This window comes from Rattus norvegicus, chromosome 3, assembly GCF_036323735.1.
Source record: "Rattus norvegicus strain BN/NHsdMcwi chromosome 3, GRCr8, whole genome shotgun sequence".
NCBI classification, from domain to species: Eukaryota; Metazoa; Chordata; class Mammalia; order Rodentia; family Muridae; genus Rattus; species Rattus norvegicus.
Genome location: NC_086021.1, coordinates 117153874 through 117167639, shown reverse-complemented (window position 1 = coordinate 117167639; position 13766 = coordinate 117153874). Strand labels below are relative to the sequence as shown.

Here is a 13766-nt window from a genome sequence, read left to right as displayed (position 1 = left end):
GTATCTGTCTAGGAAATTGTCCATTTCCTGAAGATTTTCAAGTTTTGTTGAATATAGGTTTTTATAGTAAGATCTGATGATTTTTTGAATTTCCTCTGAATCTGTTGTTATGTCTCCCTTTTCATTTCTGATTTTGTTAATTTGGACGCACTCTCTGGGTCCTCTCGTTAGTCTGGCTAAGGGTTTATCTATCTTGTTGATTTTCTCAAAGAACCAACTTTTGGTTCTGTTGATTCTTTCTATGGTCCTTTTTGTTTCTACTTGGTTGATTTCCGCTCTGAGTTTGATTATTTCCTGCCTTCTACTCCTCCTGGGTGTATTTGCTTCTTTTTGTTCTAGAGCTTTTAGGTGTGCTGTCAAGCTGCTGACATATGCTCTTTCCTGTTTCTTTCTGCAGGCACTCAGCGCTATGAGTTTTCCTCTTAGCACAGCTTTCATTGTGTCCCATAAGTTTGGGTATGTTGTACCTTCATTTTCATTAAATTCTAAAAAGTTTTTAATTTCTTTATTTCTTCCTTGACCAGGTTATTATTCAGTAGAGCATTGTTCAATTTCCACGTATATGTGGGCATTCTTCCCTTATTGTTATTGAAGACCAGTTTTAGGCCGTGGTGGTCCGATAGCACGCATGGGATTATTTCTATCTTTTTTTTTTTCCGGAGCTGGGGACCGAACCCAGGGCCATGCGCTTCCTAGGTAAGCGCTCTACCACTGAGCTAAATCCCCAGCCCCCTATTTCTATCTTTCTGTACCTGTTGAGGCCCGTTTTTTGACCAATTATATGGTCAATTTTGGAGAAAGTACCATGAGGAGCTGAGAAGAAGGTATATCCTTTTGCTTTAGGATAGAATGTTCTATAAATATCCGTTAAGTCCATTTGGCTCATGACTTCTCTTAGTCTGTCGACATCACTGTTTAATTTCTATTTCCATGATCTGTCCATTGATGAGAGTGTGGTGTTGAAATCTCCCACTATTATTGTGTGAGGTCCAATGTGTGTTTTGAGCTTTAGTAAGGTTTCTTTTACGTATGTAGGTGCCCTTGTATTTGGGGCATAGATATTTAGGATTGAGAGTTCATCTTGGTGGATTTTTCCTTTGATGAATATGAAGTGTCCTTCCTCATCTTTTTTGATGACTTTTAGTTGGAAATTGATTTTATTTAATATTAGAATGGCTACTCCAGCTTGCTTCTTCTGACCATTTGCTTGGAAAGTTGTTTTCCAGCCTTTCACTCTGAGGTAGTGTCTGTCTTTGTCTCTGAGGTATGTTTCCTGTAGGCAGCAGAATGCAGGGTCCTCATTGCATATCCACTTTGTTAATCTATGTCTTTTTATTGGGGAGTTGAGGCCATTGATATTGAGAGATATTAAGGAATAGTGATTATTGCTTCCCGTTATATTCATATGTGGATGTGAGGTTATGTTTGTGTGCTTTCATTCTCTTTGTTTTGTTGCCAAGACGATTAGTTTCTTGCTTCTTCTAGGGTATAGCTTGCCTCCTTATGTTGGGCTTTACCATTTATTATCCTTTGTAGTGCTGGATTTGTAGAAAGATATTGTGTAAATTTGGTTTTGTCATGGAATATCTTGGTTTCTCCATCAATGTTAATTGAGAGTTTTGCTGGATACAGTAACCTGGGCTGGCATTTGTGTTCTCTTAGGGTCTGTATGACATCAGTCCAGGATCTTCTGGCCTTCATAGTTTCTGGCGAGAAGTCTGGTGTGATTCTGATAGGTCTGCCTTTATATGTTACTTGACCTTTTTCCCTTACTGCTTTTAATATTCTTTCTTTATTTTGTGCGTTTGGTGTTTTGACTATTATGTGACGGGAGGTGTTTCTTTTCTAGTCCAATCTATTTGGAGTTCTGTAGGCTTCTTGTATGCCTATGGGTATCTCTTTTTTTAGGTTAGGGAAGTTTTCTTCTATGATTTTGTTGAAGATATTTACTGGTCCTTTGAGCTGGGAGTCTTCACTCTCTTCTATACCTATTATCCTTAGGTTTGATCTTCTCATTGAGTCCTGGATTTCCTGTATGTTTTGGACCAGTAGCTTTTTCCGCTTTACATTATCTTTGACAGTTGAGTCAATGATTTCTATGGAATCTTCTGCACCTGAGATTCTCTCTTCCATCTCTTGTATTCTGTTGGTGAAGCTTGTATCTACAGCTCCTTGTCTCTTCTTTTGGTTTTCTATATCCAGGGTTGTTTCCATGTGTTCTTTCTTGATTGCTTCTATTTCCATTTTTAATTCCTTCAACTGTTTGATTGTGTTTTCCTGGAATTCTTTCAGGGATTTTTGTGTCTCCTCTCTATGGGCTTCTACTTGTTTATTTATGTTTTCCTACACCAGACTTCTTAACCAACCCTCTAAAAGCCAAAAATTCTTGGACAGATGTCACATAGACCCTAAGAGAACAAAGAATGCCAGCCCAGGCTACTATACCCAGGAAATCTCTCAATCAGCATAGATGGAGAAACCAAGATATTCCATGACAAAACCAAATTTGAACTATATCTTTCTACTAATCCAGGCCTACAGATAATAATGGAAGGAAAACTCAAATACAAGGAGGGAAATTACATCCAAGGAAAACAAGAAAATTAATCATCTCTCAAATAAATTCAAAAGAAGAGAACCACCCAAACATAAATACCACCTCTAACAACAAAAATAACAGGAACTAACAATCATTGGTCTTTATTGTCTCTCAACATCAGTGGACTCCATTCCCCAATAAAAAGACATAGGCTAATAGACAGAATACATTAGCAGGACCCAGTATATTGGTGCATACAGAAAACATACCTTAGTGAGAAAGACAGATACTACCTCAGAGTAAAAAGCTGGAAAACTGTTTTCAAGCAAATGGTCCCAAGAAACAAGCCGACATAGCAATTTGAGTATCAAATAAAATAGTCTGTCAACCAAAAGTTAGCAAAAGAGATGGGAAAGGACACTTCATGTTCATCAAAGGAAAAACCCATCAAGATGAACTCTCAATTCTGAACATCTATGCCACAAATGCAAGGGCACCCACGTTTGTAAAAGAAACATTACTGACAGCTAACTAGTCTGCTCCCCAGAAAACACCATATCCTGAGGCTTCCCAGAAGATCTTCTGCACTCAGAGCATTTGGAGCCCTGAAGCATCCCAGGAGACCTGCTGCACTCAGGGCATCTGACACCACAGCCAGAGACATCCCAGGAGATCCACTGCACTCAGGACACCACAGCTCTAAGGCATCTCAGGAGTTCCTATGTACACAAGGCAGCTGGGCAACTAACACCACAGTCTAAAGACCCCCTGGGGGTTCGGTGGCATGCAAGGCAACTGACCCAAAAGACTAAAAGCATCCCTGGAGTTCTGCCACACACAGGGAAATAGAAACCACAGTCCATAATGTCCCCCACACCGGACCCCCAGAGAACAGCTTTACAAAGGACAACAGCTTGACTGCTCCTCTGAATACCCTACAGTCTGAAGGCCTCCCAGGAGATCCACTGCAGCCAGGGTAACAGATCAACGTTTTTCTGCCCCTCTGAACACCTTCCAGTTGGAAGGCCCCACAGGAGGTCTGCAACAGCCAGGGCGCTGGCCTACCAGGAGACCTGAAGCAACCCAGGAACAAAAGAGGCAGATTCCAGACACAGTCACCCAGACCAGCAAATACCAGGGATAACCAGATGGTGAGAGGCAAGTGCAAGACCATGAGCAACAGAAGCCAATATATGTGGGCGTCATCAGAACCCATTTCTCCCACCACAGCAAGCCCTGGATACACCAACACACCTGAAAATCAGGAAGCTGATTTTCCTATCTCATGAAGATAACAGAGTCCTTTAAGAAGGATATAAATAACTCACTGAAAGAAATATAGGTAAACAGGCAGAAGCCCTTAAAGAGGAAATAAATTCCTTAAAGAAATACAGGAAAACACAATCAAACAGGTGAAGGAATTGCATAAAACAGTCCAAGATCTAAAAGTGGAAGTAGAAACAATAAAGAAAACATAAATGGAGTCAAACCTGAAATTACAGATGTTTCACCAACAAAATACAAGAGATAGAAGAGAGAATTTCAGGTGCAGAAGATACCATAGAAGAGATTGACACAACTGTCAAAGAAAATTTAAAACATAAAAAACTCCTAACCCAAAACATCCAGAAAATTCAGGACACAATCAAACAACCAAATCTAATAATTGGAATAGAGGAGAACAAAGATTTCCAGCTCAAAGGTGCTGAAAACGTCTTCAACAAATTCATAGAGGAAAACTTTCCCAACATAAAGAAAGAGATGGCCATAAAGGTACAAGAAGCCTATACAATATCAAACAAATAGGACCAGAGAGAAAAATCCTCTCAGCACATAATAATCAAAATACTAAATGTATATAAAAAAGAAAGAATATTAAAAGCTACAAAAGAAAAGGGCCAAGTAACATACAAAGATAGACCTATTAGAATTATACCAGACTTCTCAACAGATACTATGAAAGCCAAAAGAGCCTGGTCAGAGGTCGTGCAGACTCTAAGAAAACACAAATGCCAGCCCAGACTACTATACGCACAAAACTCTTAATCAACATAGATGGAAAAACCAAAATATTTCCTAGAAAGGAAACTCCAAAACAAAGAAGGTTACACCAAAGAAAAGACAAGATATTAAGCATCTCGCAACAAAGCCAAAAGGAAAGAACCACAAGCACATAAAGCCACATACAAAAACAAATATAACAGGAACCACCAGTCATCTGTCTTTAATATCTTTCAATATTCATGGACTCAATTCACCTATAAAAAGACATAAGTTAACACACTGGATATGCAAACAAGATCCAGCATTTTACTGCATACAAGAAACACATCTCAATAACAAAAACAGACACTATCGCAGAGTAAAAGGATGGAAAAATGTCTTCTAAGCAAATGGTCCCAAGAAACAAGCTGGCGTAGCCATCCTAAGATCCTAAAGTTATCAAGCATAATGAGGAAAGACACTTCATATTCATTAAAGGGAAAATCCACAAAGAAAAGTCTCAGTTCTGAACATCTTTGCCCCAAATGCCAAGGTACCCACATTCATTAAAAAAAAAAAAAACTTTACTAAAACCCAAAACATATTTTGAGCCATACACAGTAATAGTGGGAGACTTCAACACCTGACTCTCACCAATGGACAGATCATTGAAACTGGCTGTCTGTATGTAGAAAAATGAAAATAGACATTTATTTGTCACCTTGCACAAAGCTCAAGTCCAAGAGGATCAAGGACCTTCACATACAACCAGTTACACTGAACCTAATAGAAGGTAAAGTGGGGAAGAGCCTCGAGCACATCAGTACAGGGGAACATTTCCTGAACAAAACACCAATGGCTCAGTCTCTGAGATCAACAACTGACAATCAGGACATCATGAAACTGGTTGAACTAGGGGAAGAATTGAGGAAGTTGAAGGGGAGAGTGACCCTTTAGAAAGACCAGAAGTCTCAACTAACTCAAATCCCAGGAAGCTCCCAGAGTCTGAGCTACCAACCAGGCAGCATACACAGCATATCAGGTTGACCGAAGGCCCCCAGAACGTATATAGCAGAGGACTTCCTAGTCTGCCCTCAGTGGGAGAAGATGCTCTTAATCCTGGAGAGACTTGAGGCCTCAGGAAAGGGGGAGGCCTGGAGGTGGTACCCTCTTGGAGGCAAGGAGGAAGAGGAATATGATGAGGAACTGTGGGAGGGGAAACCAACCGGGAAGGGAGGGTCCAAATGGCTAGAACGTAAATAATTTTTTTTTAAAAAGCAAAATACACAACTTAAGAATAGTAGATACATGTGAACTGGAAGATCAATATGCCATTTCTGTTACCCAATGGATTATAAAGTTGCCATTACTAGGATTCACATATTGTTAGGAAGAAAATAACCACTAAGGACCTAAGGAGAATAATGGTCTTAGTGACTCCTGGATGGGTTAAAGAAGTACAAAATTTAGATTATGAGTCTTTTATTAGCATTAGTCTGGGTCTACTTCCTACAAAGGCTCTGGGAATTCATCTCTTCAAACACGTTTAAAATGTTTTATTGATTCTTTGTGAATTTCACACCATGTACCCCAATGTCACTCACCTCCCCATTTTTCATAGCCAACTGCCTTTACAACTGCCCAAAACAAAACAAAATATAAAAAAATAATACAATAACAAACAAACAATCTCACTGTGGAAACTGCAATGTGTCACTGTGTGTCACACAGTATACCTCTTTTGCCTAAACAACTTTACCTGTAAATGTTCACTATAATCAGTCTTTGGTCTGGTTCAAGGCCTCTGGCTTCTGCTAGAGCTATCAATACTGGATCCTCATCAAGACTCCTCTCAGGTATCTTGTTGTTGTCCTGTGTCATGGAGACATTGCAGCTTTGGATATGTAAGACTAGCTTCCTTCATCTGGTCCAGCACTTCATTAATGGGGTAGATGTTTGGGTGGCCAACTCAACACCCTGGATCTGGACCTGGGTGACAGTTGAGTTGGTCAGCCCACTAGCTCTTTTGTGCCCTCGGCTACAGGGCCAGCTCCTCTGTGCTGCCCAGGCAAGGTGTGGAGCCCTGCTCTCCCAAATGCTGCAAGGGGACAGAGCCAGCTCTCCTTCCTCCTTCTCTCAGGACCTAGGGGCTAGCTCTTCCACCTGTCATGAGATGGCTGTTCCTCACTACCCTTCTGTCTCCAGTTCTACCTCTTTTGATAATACACAAACCATTCACCTTTTTTCTCTCATCTCTCACCCCATGCTTAGCCATGGGTAGTTGTACCCACGCTGGGCAGGTCATGGGTGGTGGATGGACTCTTCAAACTCTTGATAGAGTAACAAATTTTCAGTAAGATCAGTCAGTTCCTGGAACTGAGTATTCAATACAAGAACATAACTGTTAATGAGATCTCCACCACTGCCTCCCCTGTCTACAATCAGGAGGTCCTGGAGCTATTCCCTTTTGGATATGAGAACAGAATTCAGACCTTTCAGGTCAGTTTCTACAGAATGACTATGAACAGAAAAGAATCTGGATAGATAGTCTTGGGTAAGCTCTTTTGCTTTGCATGGACTACTCCTCCAGGCTTTCCCCCAGAGCAACTAGAAAGAGCCTTCTTAGAATTATTTATGAGGTAGCCAAAAGGTCAGCCAGAGTTCTCAGTCCTGAAACCATTCTTTCCTCTTCATTTACTGGGATAACAAAATCATATGCTATTTCAAACAGGCTGTTCACATACACTGAAATCTTGTGCCAACCACATGGGTGGATGAAGGGGTATAGCGAGATGATTCAGGGAGAAAAACAATAGCCATGATGATTATGTAATAACATGCACCCTAACAAGTCAAACACTATGCTACAAGTACTGACTGATTTAATCCTTAGAATACCTCATTGAGATTAACTTTCATTCATCATCATTTTCCCTTCAGGAAGCTGAAATTATAATGGCTTACCTAAGGTCAAGTAAGAGGCATCAAAGTGCCTGAATCATGTCCCCTGAAATTCAGGAGACAAAGTGAAAGTCTATCTGTTTCATATTAGCTCTGCGGCCTCTTTGTCAAATGGCCGATGAGTAAATAATAAAGTCAACATGACTTGCCCACATGTCCTGCTCAGTGATATATCTTCCAAGAATGTAGGAATGACAAGGATTCATATATGCCCAAAATTTACCAAAATACTTTACATGTGTTAGTGAGATGTTGTGTTGCTGTGACAAAACACGGTGTAAACATTTTAATGAGAGGAAAAGTTATTTGGGGTGAAGTCAGTTTCAGTCCATCATGGAAGGAAGGGCATGGCAGAGCAGGATAACTAACAGGAAGTAAAAAGGGAGAAGGAAAAAGATAAGATATAACTTTCAAGGACATAACATCAATGACCTGGTTCCTAGGGCTGGCTCTGTTTCCTGCTTCTTTTTATCCCTTCTCATTAAGACCATCACATCATGAATACATTAAAAGATTAATCCTTGATCAGTTCTTAAAGCCCTCAGGATTTCAATCACCTATTGCCTCATAACCAAGTCTACAATACAGGAGTGTTTGATGAACACTTCATATTCAAAATTATACTAAATGTCCTCTTATAGGTAGAAACTGATTTTACTCTCACAATCTGAAATAAGGACTTATTATTCCCCTTATTTTACTGGTATGGAAACAAACACTCCTGACAGACCCTCGAGGAAATGATGCAGCTGCAATGTGAGCACCATTCTATTCACCCACGTATGCTGTTTTTCCATCATGCTGGTATATCAACACTTTGTCAGCTCTAAAATGAGCTCATTTCCTTCTAGATAACTTTGGTTTTCATTTTAATTGAAGCCTATCCCAAAAGATTCTCTGTGACTGATCTAAATTTCAGGCTGACAGAGTCTCAATTGGGTTAAATAGATCCTTTCATCACTAATATTGGGGGATTCCATAGCAACAGGCATGCTGGAAAGCAGAGAGCCCTTGCTAAGAAGCTGTAATACATTTCAAAGAAAAGGAAGTGTGTTGGCAGATGGGGAGGAGAAAAGGAAGGCACAAGATGCTTGAAGGCCTAAGAAGGAAATCAATTTGGATCTGGAAACAAACCTATGATTTATTCAATTTCCTTGCCCTGGGCAGAGCCTCTACCGCTTAGACAATACCTTCTGAGCTTCGGAGCAATTTGGGGCAAGAACCAAGATGTGAAATAGATTTCAGTCCTCAAGCCACAGATTACTGGCCACAGTCAAAGGGGTAGTTATATTAAGAAGAATCATGAGACTTCCCATGCTTGGTGGGGGGGGGGGGGACAAAAGACTTTAGCCCATTAGTAATATCTGACACAGCTCATGGAATCAGAAGAGCCACATACATGGCCAGAACTTGCTGTTCTTGCTTAGGGGATGTCACAACCTGGTCCCGTTCTGTAAAGAAGAGTTCATGTCTTAACATGAAGCCAAAGTGTCCCTGTGGCACCCTTCTTTTGTCCTTGAAAACAAGGGTAAAACAGCATTGACAGCAAGAAAAGACCTAATTTGAATTAACTTGGTTTTAAATATTTTGAAAAGCGAGGCAGGCCTCTCTTTTTATTTCTTTAGGAAGACTTAAAAAAAACCAAGGAGATTCAGGCCAGCTGGAGGGAGCGGCTGGGGAAGTTCCAGCCAATTAGCCCTCCTTTGTGACATAGCCATCCTTTCCCACCCTCAAAACTTTAAAAAAGAAAAAAGAAAAAAGAAAAAAAAACACTCGAGTCAACAGGCTTTCAGAAGAGGGGAGAAAGTAGAGAGCCAAACCTCAAGAGTTATGAATCTGGAATTTCAACCCTAAAATGGACCCCTGACTGGTTTAACTGCTGCCATTACTTCTTTATAGAGCCCTCAGTGGGCTTTCCTGACCACTGGGGAAACCAGGCCTTGGATCTCCAGGGGACTAGTCTTACCCTCTGAAGTGTTGCTTTGCCCTGCCAAACAGGCTTGTCCACTGTCTCCAAGTCTCCAGTCTTCCACCTCCAAACACTCTGCGTGGGTCAACTTTCCATGGCCAGACTATTAAAAAGGAAAGCAGTCCTACTGTTTCCTTTAATGAGCAGCTTTTACAGAGTGCCAAATGCCTTTAAAGGAGCTAGAAGCCCAGGTTAAATCTCCTGGGCTTCAGAAACCTCAGACTAACCCAGAGACAGCAGAAGACAGAGAGATCCAGATCTATACAATTTGTCTCCAGGGAATCAGTTTAATACACTCCATCAGGAAAGGCATGGAATACTGGAGCTGCCATTCATGTTGACCCAAGGCTATGCGCTTTCCTTGCAAAAACAGACTCACTTTGCAGGGCAGCAGCTCTAGACACTGGGAAGGCCACTTCTGCCCTTTGTCTTCTACATAAGAGACTGTCTGTTAAATGGAAAAACTTCAGGTGCAAAAGAAAGAAAGAAAGAAAGAAAGAAAGAAAGAAAGAAAGAAAGAAAGAAAGAAAGAAAGAAAGAAAGAAAGAAAGAAAGGAAGGAAGGAAGGAAGGAAGAAAAAAGGAAAGAAGGAAGGAAGGAAGGAAGGAAGGAAGGAAGGAAGGAAGGAAGGAAGGAAGGAAGAGATAAGAAGCAGAGTTTGAAAGTAGAAAAAAAACCTAACTCTAGTTACTACAATTAGAAAGGTAGGGACTTTGAGAAGCCACAGAAGACAGAGAGTGCAAATGACCAGGGAAAGAGATAACCCGAGGCTAAGAAAAGCTCTCAGAACAAAGTACTGGGGCTAAGGAATCTGAGACCACTGGGGCCTGGTGTTTACATGGAAGTCCTGTGATCTTTGGCCCTGGCTCTGGCTCCCAGCTTTTACTGAGATCTTGCTCTGGTGTCTGCTCAGTCCTTATGATCTTCATTGAATGAATGCAAATGGAACCTGGAGACAGCAGAGTTGGGTGAGGATGGTCCACAACCCATTACATAATCTGCATTTTTAGGAAAACTTTACACTGAGTCTTGAAGTTCCCAGAACAAATGCCTTTCCTAAGGGCATTTTCCTGCCTGGTTGACTGACAGACCATTTTCATAAATTCTTATGGGAAGGTACAATAATCGGTCTTTGTTCCTTACCAGAAAGCTTTTGGCTAGAGAGCGATCCTGATTTTTTGGGCAGTTCAGAATGACGTGTAGCCATCTGGTGCCAGAGACAGAACTCAGATCTTACTCTTTTGACTAGTAATTGAAGTCCTGCTGTTTCCCGCCCTGGTTTTGAAAGGGAAAAGTCTCTCCTTAATGACCTTCAAACTTTCTAGTATCTGACTGGCTATATATCACATGTCTCAATTTTTCAGTAAATTCTACAATGTGTGTATTTGTTGAAGTATGTGAAGACACACACACACACACACACACACGCATGCACACGCATGCACACGAGAATGGGAGTGGACAAAGTTTTGAGTGTTGAGATTTTCACAGTTTGAAAGCCAGGTGACAGTAGGTAGCTCTTACAAATTGACAAAACCTTCCAGTGATTTCCATACTTTAAGTGGAAACAGAATTGAATTGTCAGTTCCCTCTGGATTTTTTCTATATTTGTGAATAGTAAGATATTATTTAAAAGCAATAAAAGATACAAACTTCAGATCCTAGAGCAACTTTATTGCTGATGAAATGTTAAGCTTTCATTGCCTAATCTAGAAAATGAAAATGGTAGAAACAAATATTCTTAGTGTCACAGAACGAAACACACAAACAGAGCAAAAGTTACTCATTTTGCATTAAAAGGTGTGTCAAGATCCAAACAAGACAGGGCAAACACACAGGAGAAGCCATTTTTCTCGGTGTTTACTGTAATGCAGTTGTAACTGTTCTTTCCCCATTTGTTGGAACTCAATCTCACAATCTTTTCACAGTGGCTGGTCTTAGAAGAATCTGTGCAAAGCAAATGAAGGAAAAGGAACCGAGGTCAGCCACTCCAGACCATCGCACTCCTGGAATGCAGAAGGTCCTTTGCATAAGCAAACGTTTTACCATGTTAGGAACAGTAAAAAGATTTTCATAAAGGTTTTACAAGGTAGGGAAGACATGGAATTTTGGGCTTTGGTGGACTAGCTATCTTTAATAGGAAAAATGAAAACATTTCTCATACGCATAAATAAAATATTTAAAGTATTTTTGAGGCATGGATTCATTAATTAGTCCAGAATGGCCTCAAACTCATGACCCTCCTGATTCATATTTCCCCATTGCTGGGATTATAGGTAGCCAAGGGTATTTTAATGATCATTCTTTATAAAGCATTGTACTATACACCAGTCATGCCAAGTGACTAAATCATTAAATCACTCCTCATTTGAGCCTACAAGGTGCTAAAACCAGAACAGAAGCCTGGAGTTTCTCCTTTATTCTGCAGCTTTCTCCTCTGCACAAACATGTTAATCCCTCAGTATATCTAAGAAATGTTGATCACTATCTGTTGTATAAATTTTTACTAGGGAGACATGAACAAATATCTATTCACCCCCAGAGGGGACACTAACAAAACCCAAAGAACAATCTCATCTAAGTGTACCTTGCACAGCAGTGATTAACTGGAGTTACTTCCAAGAGCACACATATCTTATAAGCAACTGGACCACTGAAATGAAGCCTCCCTTTAGGAACATTGAAAGCATATATCCTCTAAGAGGGCTGAGGGTCTCCTGTGTCTTGTGAACTTACTCACAACACCTTCTCCTCATTGATGAAGGAATATTAATAGGTCTGATTTTGTGAGTATTTCCTGTAAGTAGTCAGTGCTTCTCTGATTTCAAGATAACAGCCATGTAATGACCAGAGGGCAAAGGTCACAACACTAACTTATCTCATGCCGCTCTAAGACTGATGGCACAAAGGCTCATTGTCCAAGAGGCATAGCCACCTTGGATTCTAGATAGAATTAAGTAGAATAAACAACCGCACAAATGAGGGCGATTATCTTTAATGGTGAGGCTACACCTTGCAACAGGATAATCATCTTGTGGGAATGAGATTACTCCTCTCCATCAACAAGGCCTTACTGGCCCACTTTTGAGAACCAGAACTGAAATAGCCATTGGATCACACTTTGACCAAGACTCTTGCCCATCTACTCCAATTCTTTCTCTATTTAAACCTAAAGCTTATATAGTCACTTAATGATGCACTTGCAGGTCTGTGTATCTTTTCAGTGTCAGAATTTATTGCATAACAACAAATTCATACTGTTTAGCCACTTTTGAGAAAAGAACTTGTCATATAATCTAGTCTACTTTGGTCATTTGGCCAAAGTGAATGTTAAGTTTTTTCTTCTAACCCTAACTATCGATATTAATTCATACCACAGAGCACACATTAACTATATCTGTGTATTTATATGCATATATAATATATATATGTTTACAGAATGACTATAGGTTAAAGAGTCTACAGCAGAGTGAAAGAGGCTTTGGAGATGGACTGAGTCGATATCATAATAAACTACACCAGTGCTGGAAACCTGGTATTGATGGAGCTGCTGGAGTTGGAGTTGGAGAGAGAAGCAGCAGAGTTCATCTGAGAGATGAAAAGCAAAACAATATTCCAAGAGCAGGAAAATGGTTCCAGATCAGGAAATGAAAGTCAAGTCAAGATGAGTGAAAAACTGGACAGGTAGACAACCTATTTGGTCATGTCTAGAAGGGCACAGAGCCAAACCCAGGAATGGTCAGAATCCATTGTTTATTGGTTCTTGATACACATGCACCAGATCTTAGAGGAGAGATCTTACACAGTGTTAAGCACCCCTGTATTCCTGGTGAAAAAAAAGTGGTACCTGTTCCTTCATCTGGTATGTCCAATAAAACCTTGGGCCTGGCTTCCCTGAAATAATTTTAAAACACTCATGTTTTCCTACAGTCCTTATCTTAATAAATGTATATGGTGACTCTATTTTTACTTCTGGAATAATTTATTTATCAGTATCTGCTGGAAGAATAGTATCTGACAGATCATGTGGTTTCTAGATCTACCCAGAAGTTGTAGTCATCCTTCTTCTTCAAAATGGAGTGGGAATTAAAAAAAATCTTCTTATAACTTGGAGTTTTGGGGGGCCAGTGGGGGCAAAGCACAACACTGATATCTTTATCTGTTCCTCCTTTTTGTTGGTTTGTTTTTGTTTTTATGACATAATCTATATGACACATTAAATCTACATGACACATAATTCTATATGACTCATTAAAAACACACTGGAGTTCTGCATTTTTAATGAACCACGTTGACGATACCTCCTTTCTCTGC

At 40.2% G+C, this 13766-nt stretch overlaps 1 long non-coding RNA gene across 1 annotated transcript in view; it reads left to right on the top strand.

The window, feature by feature from the left end:
* Positions 1-13413, top strand: part of LOC134486420 (uncharacterized) — a 74208-nt gene extending 60795 nt beyond the window's left edge. The window contains exons 3-4 of the long non-coding RNA XR_010065287.1: positions 11381-11541; positions 12891-13413. This is a non-coding gene — a long non-coding RNA (uncharacterized LOC134486420). The remainder of the gene's footprint in view (positions 1-11380; positions 11542-12890) is intronic.
* The last annotated feature ends 353 nt before the right edge of the window (positions 13414-13766 follow it).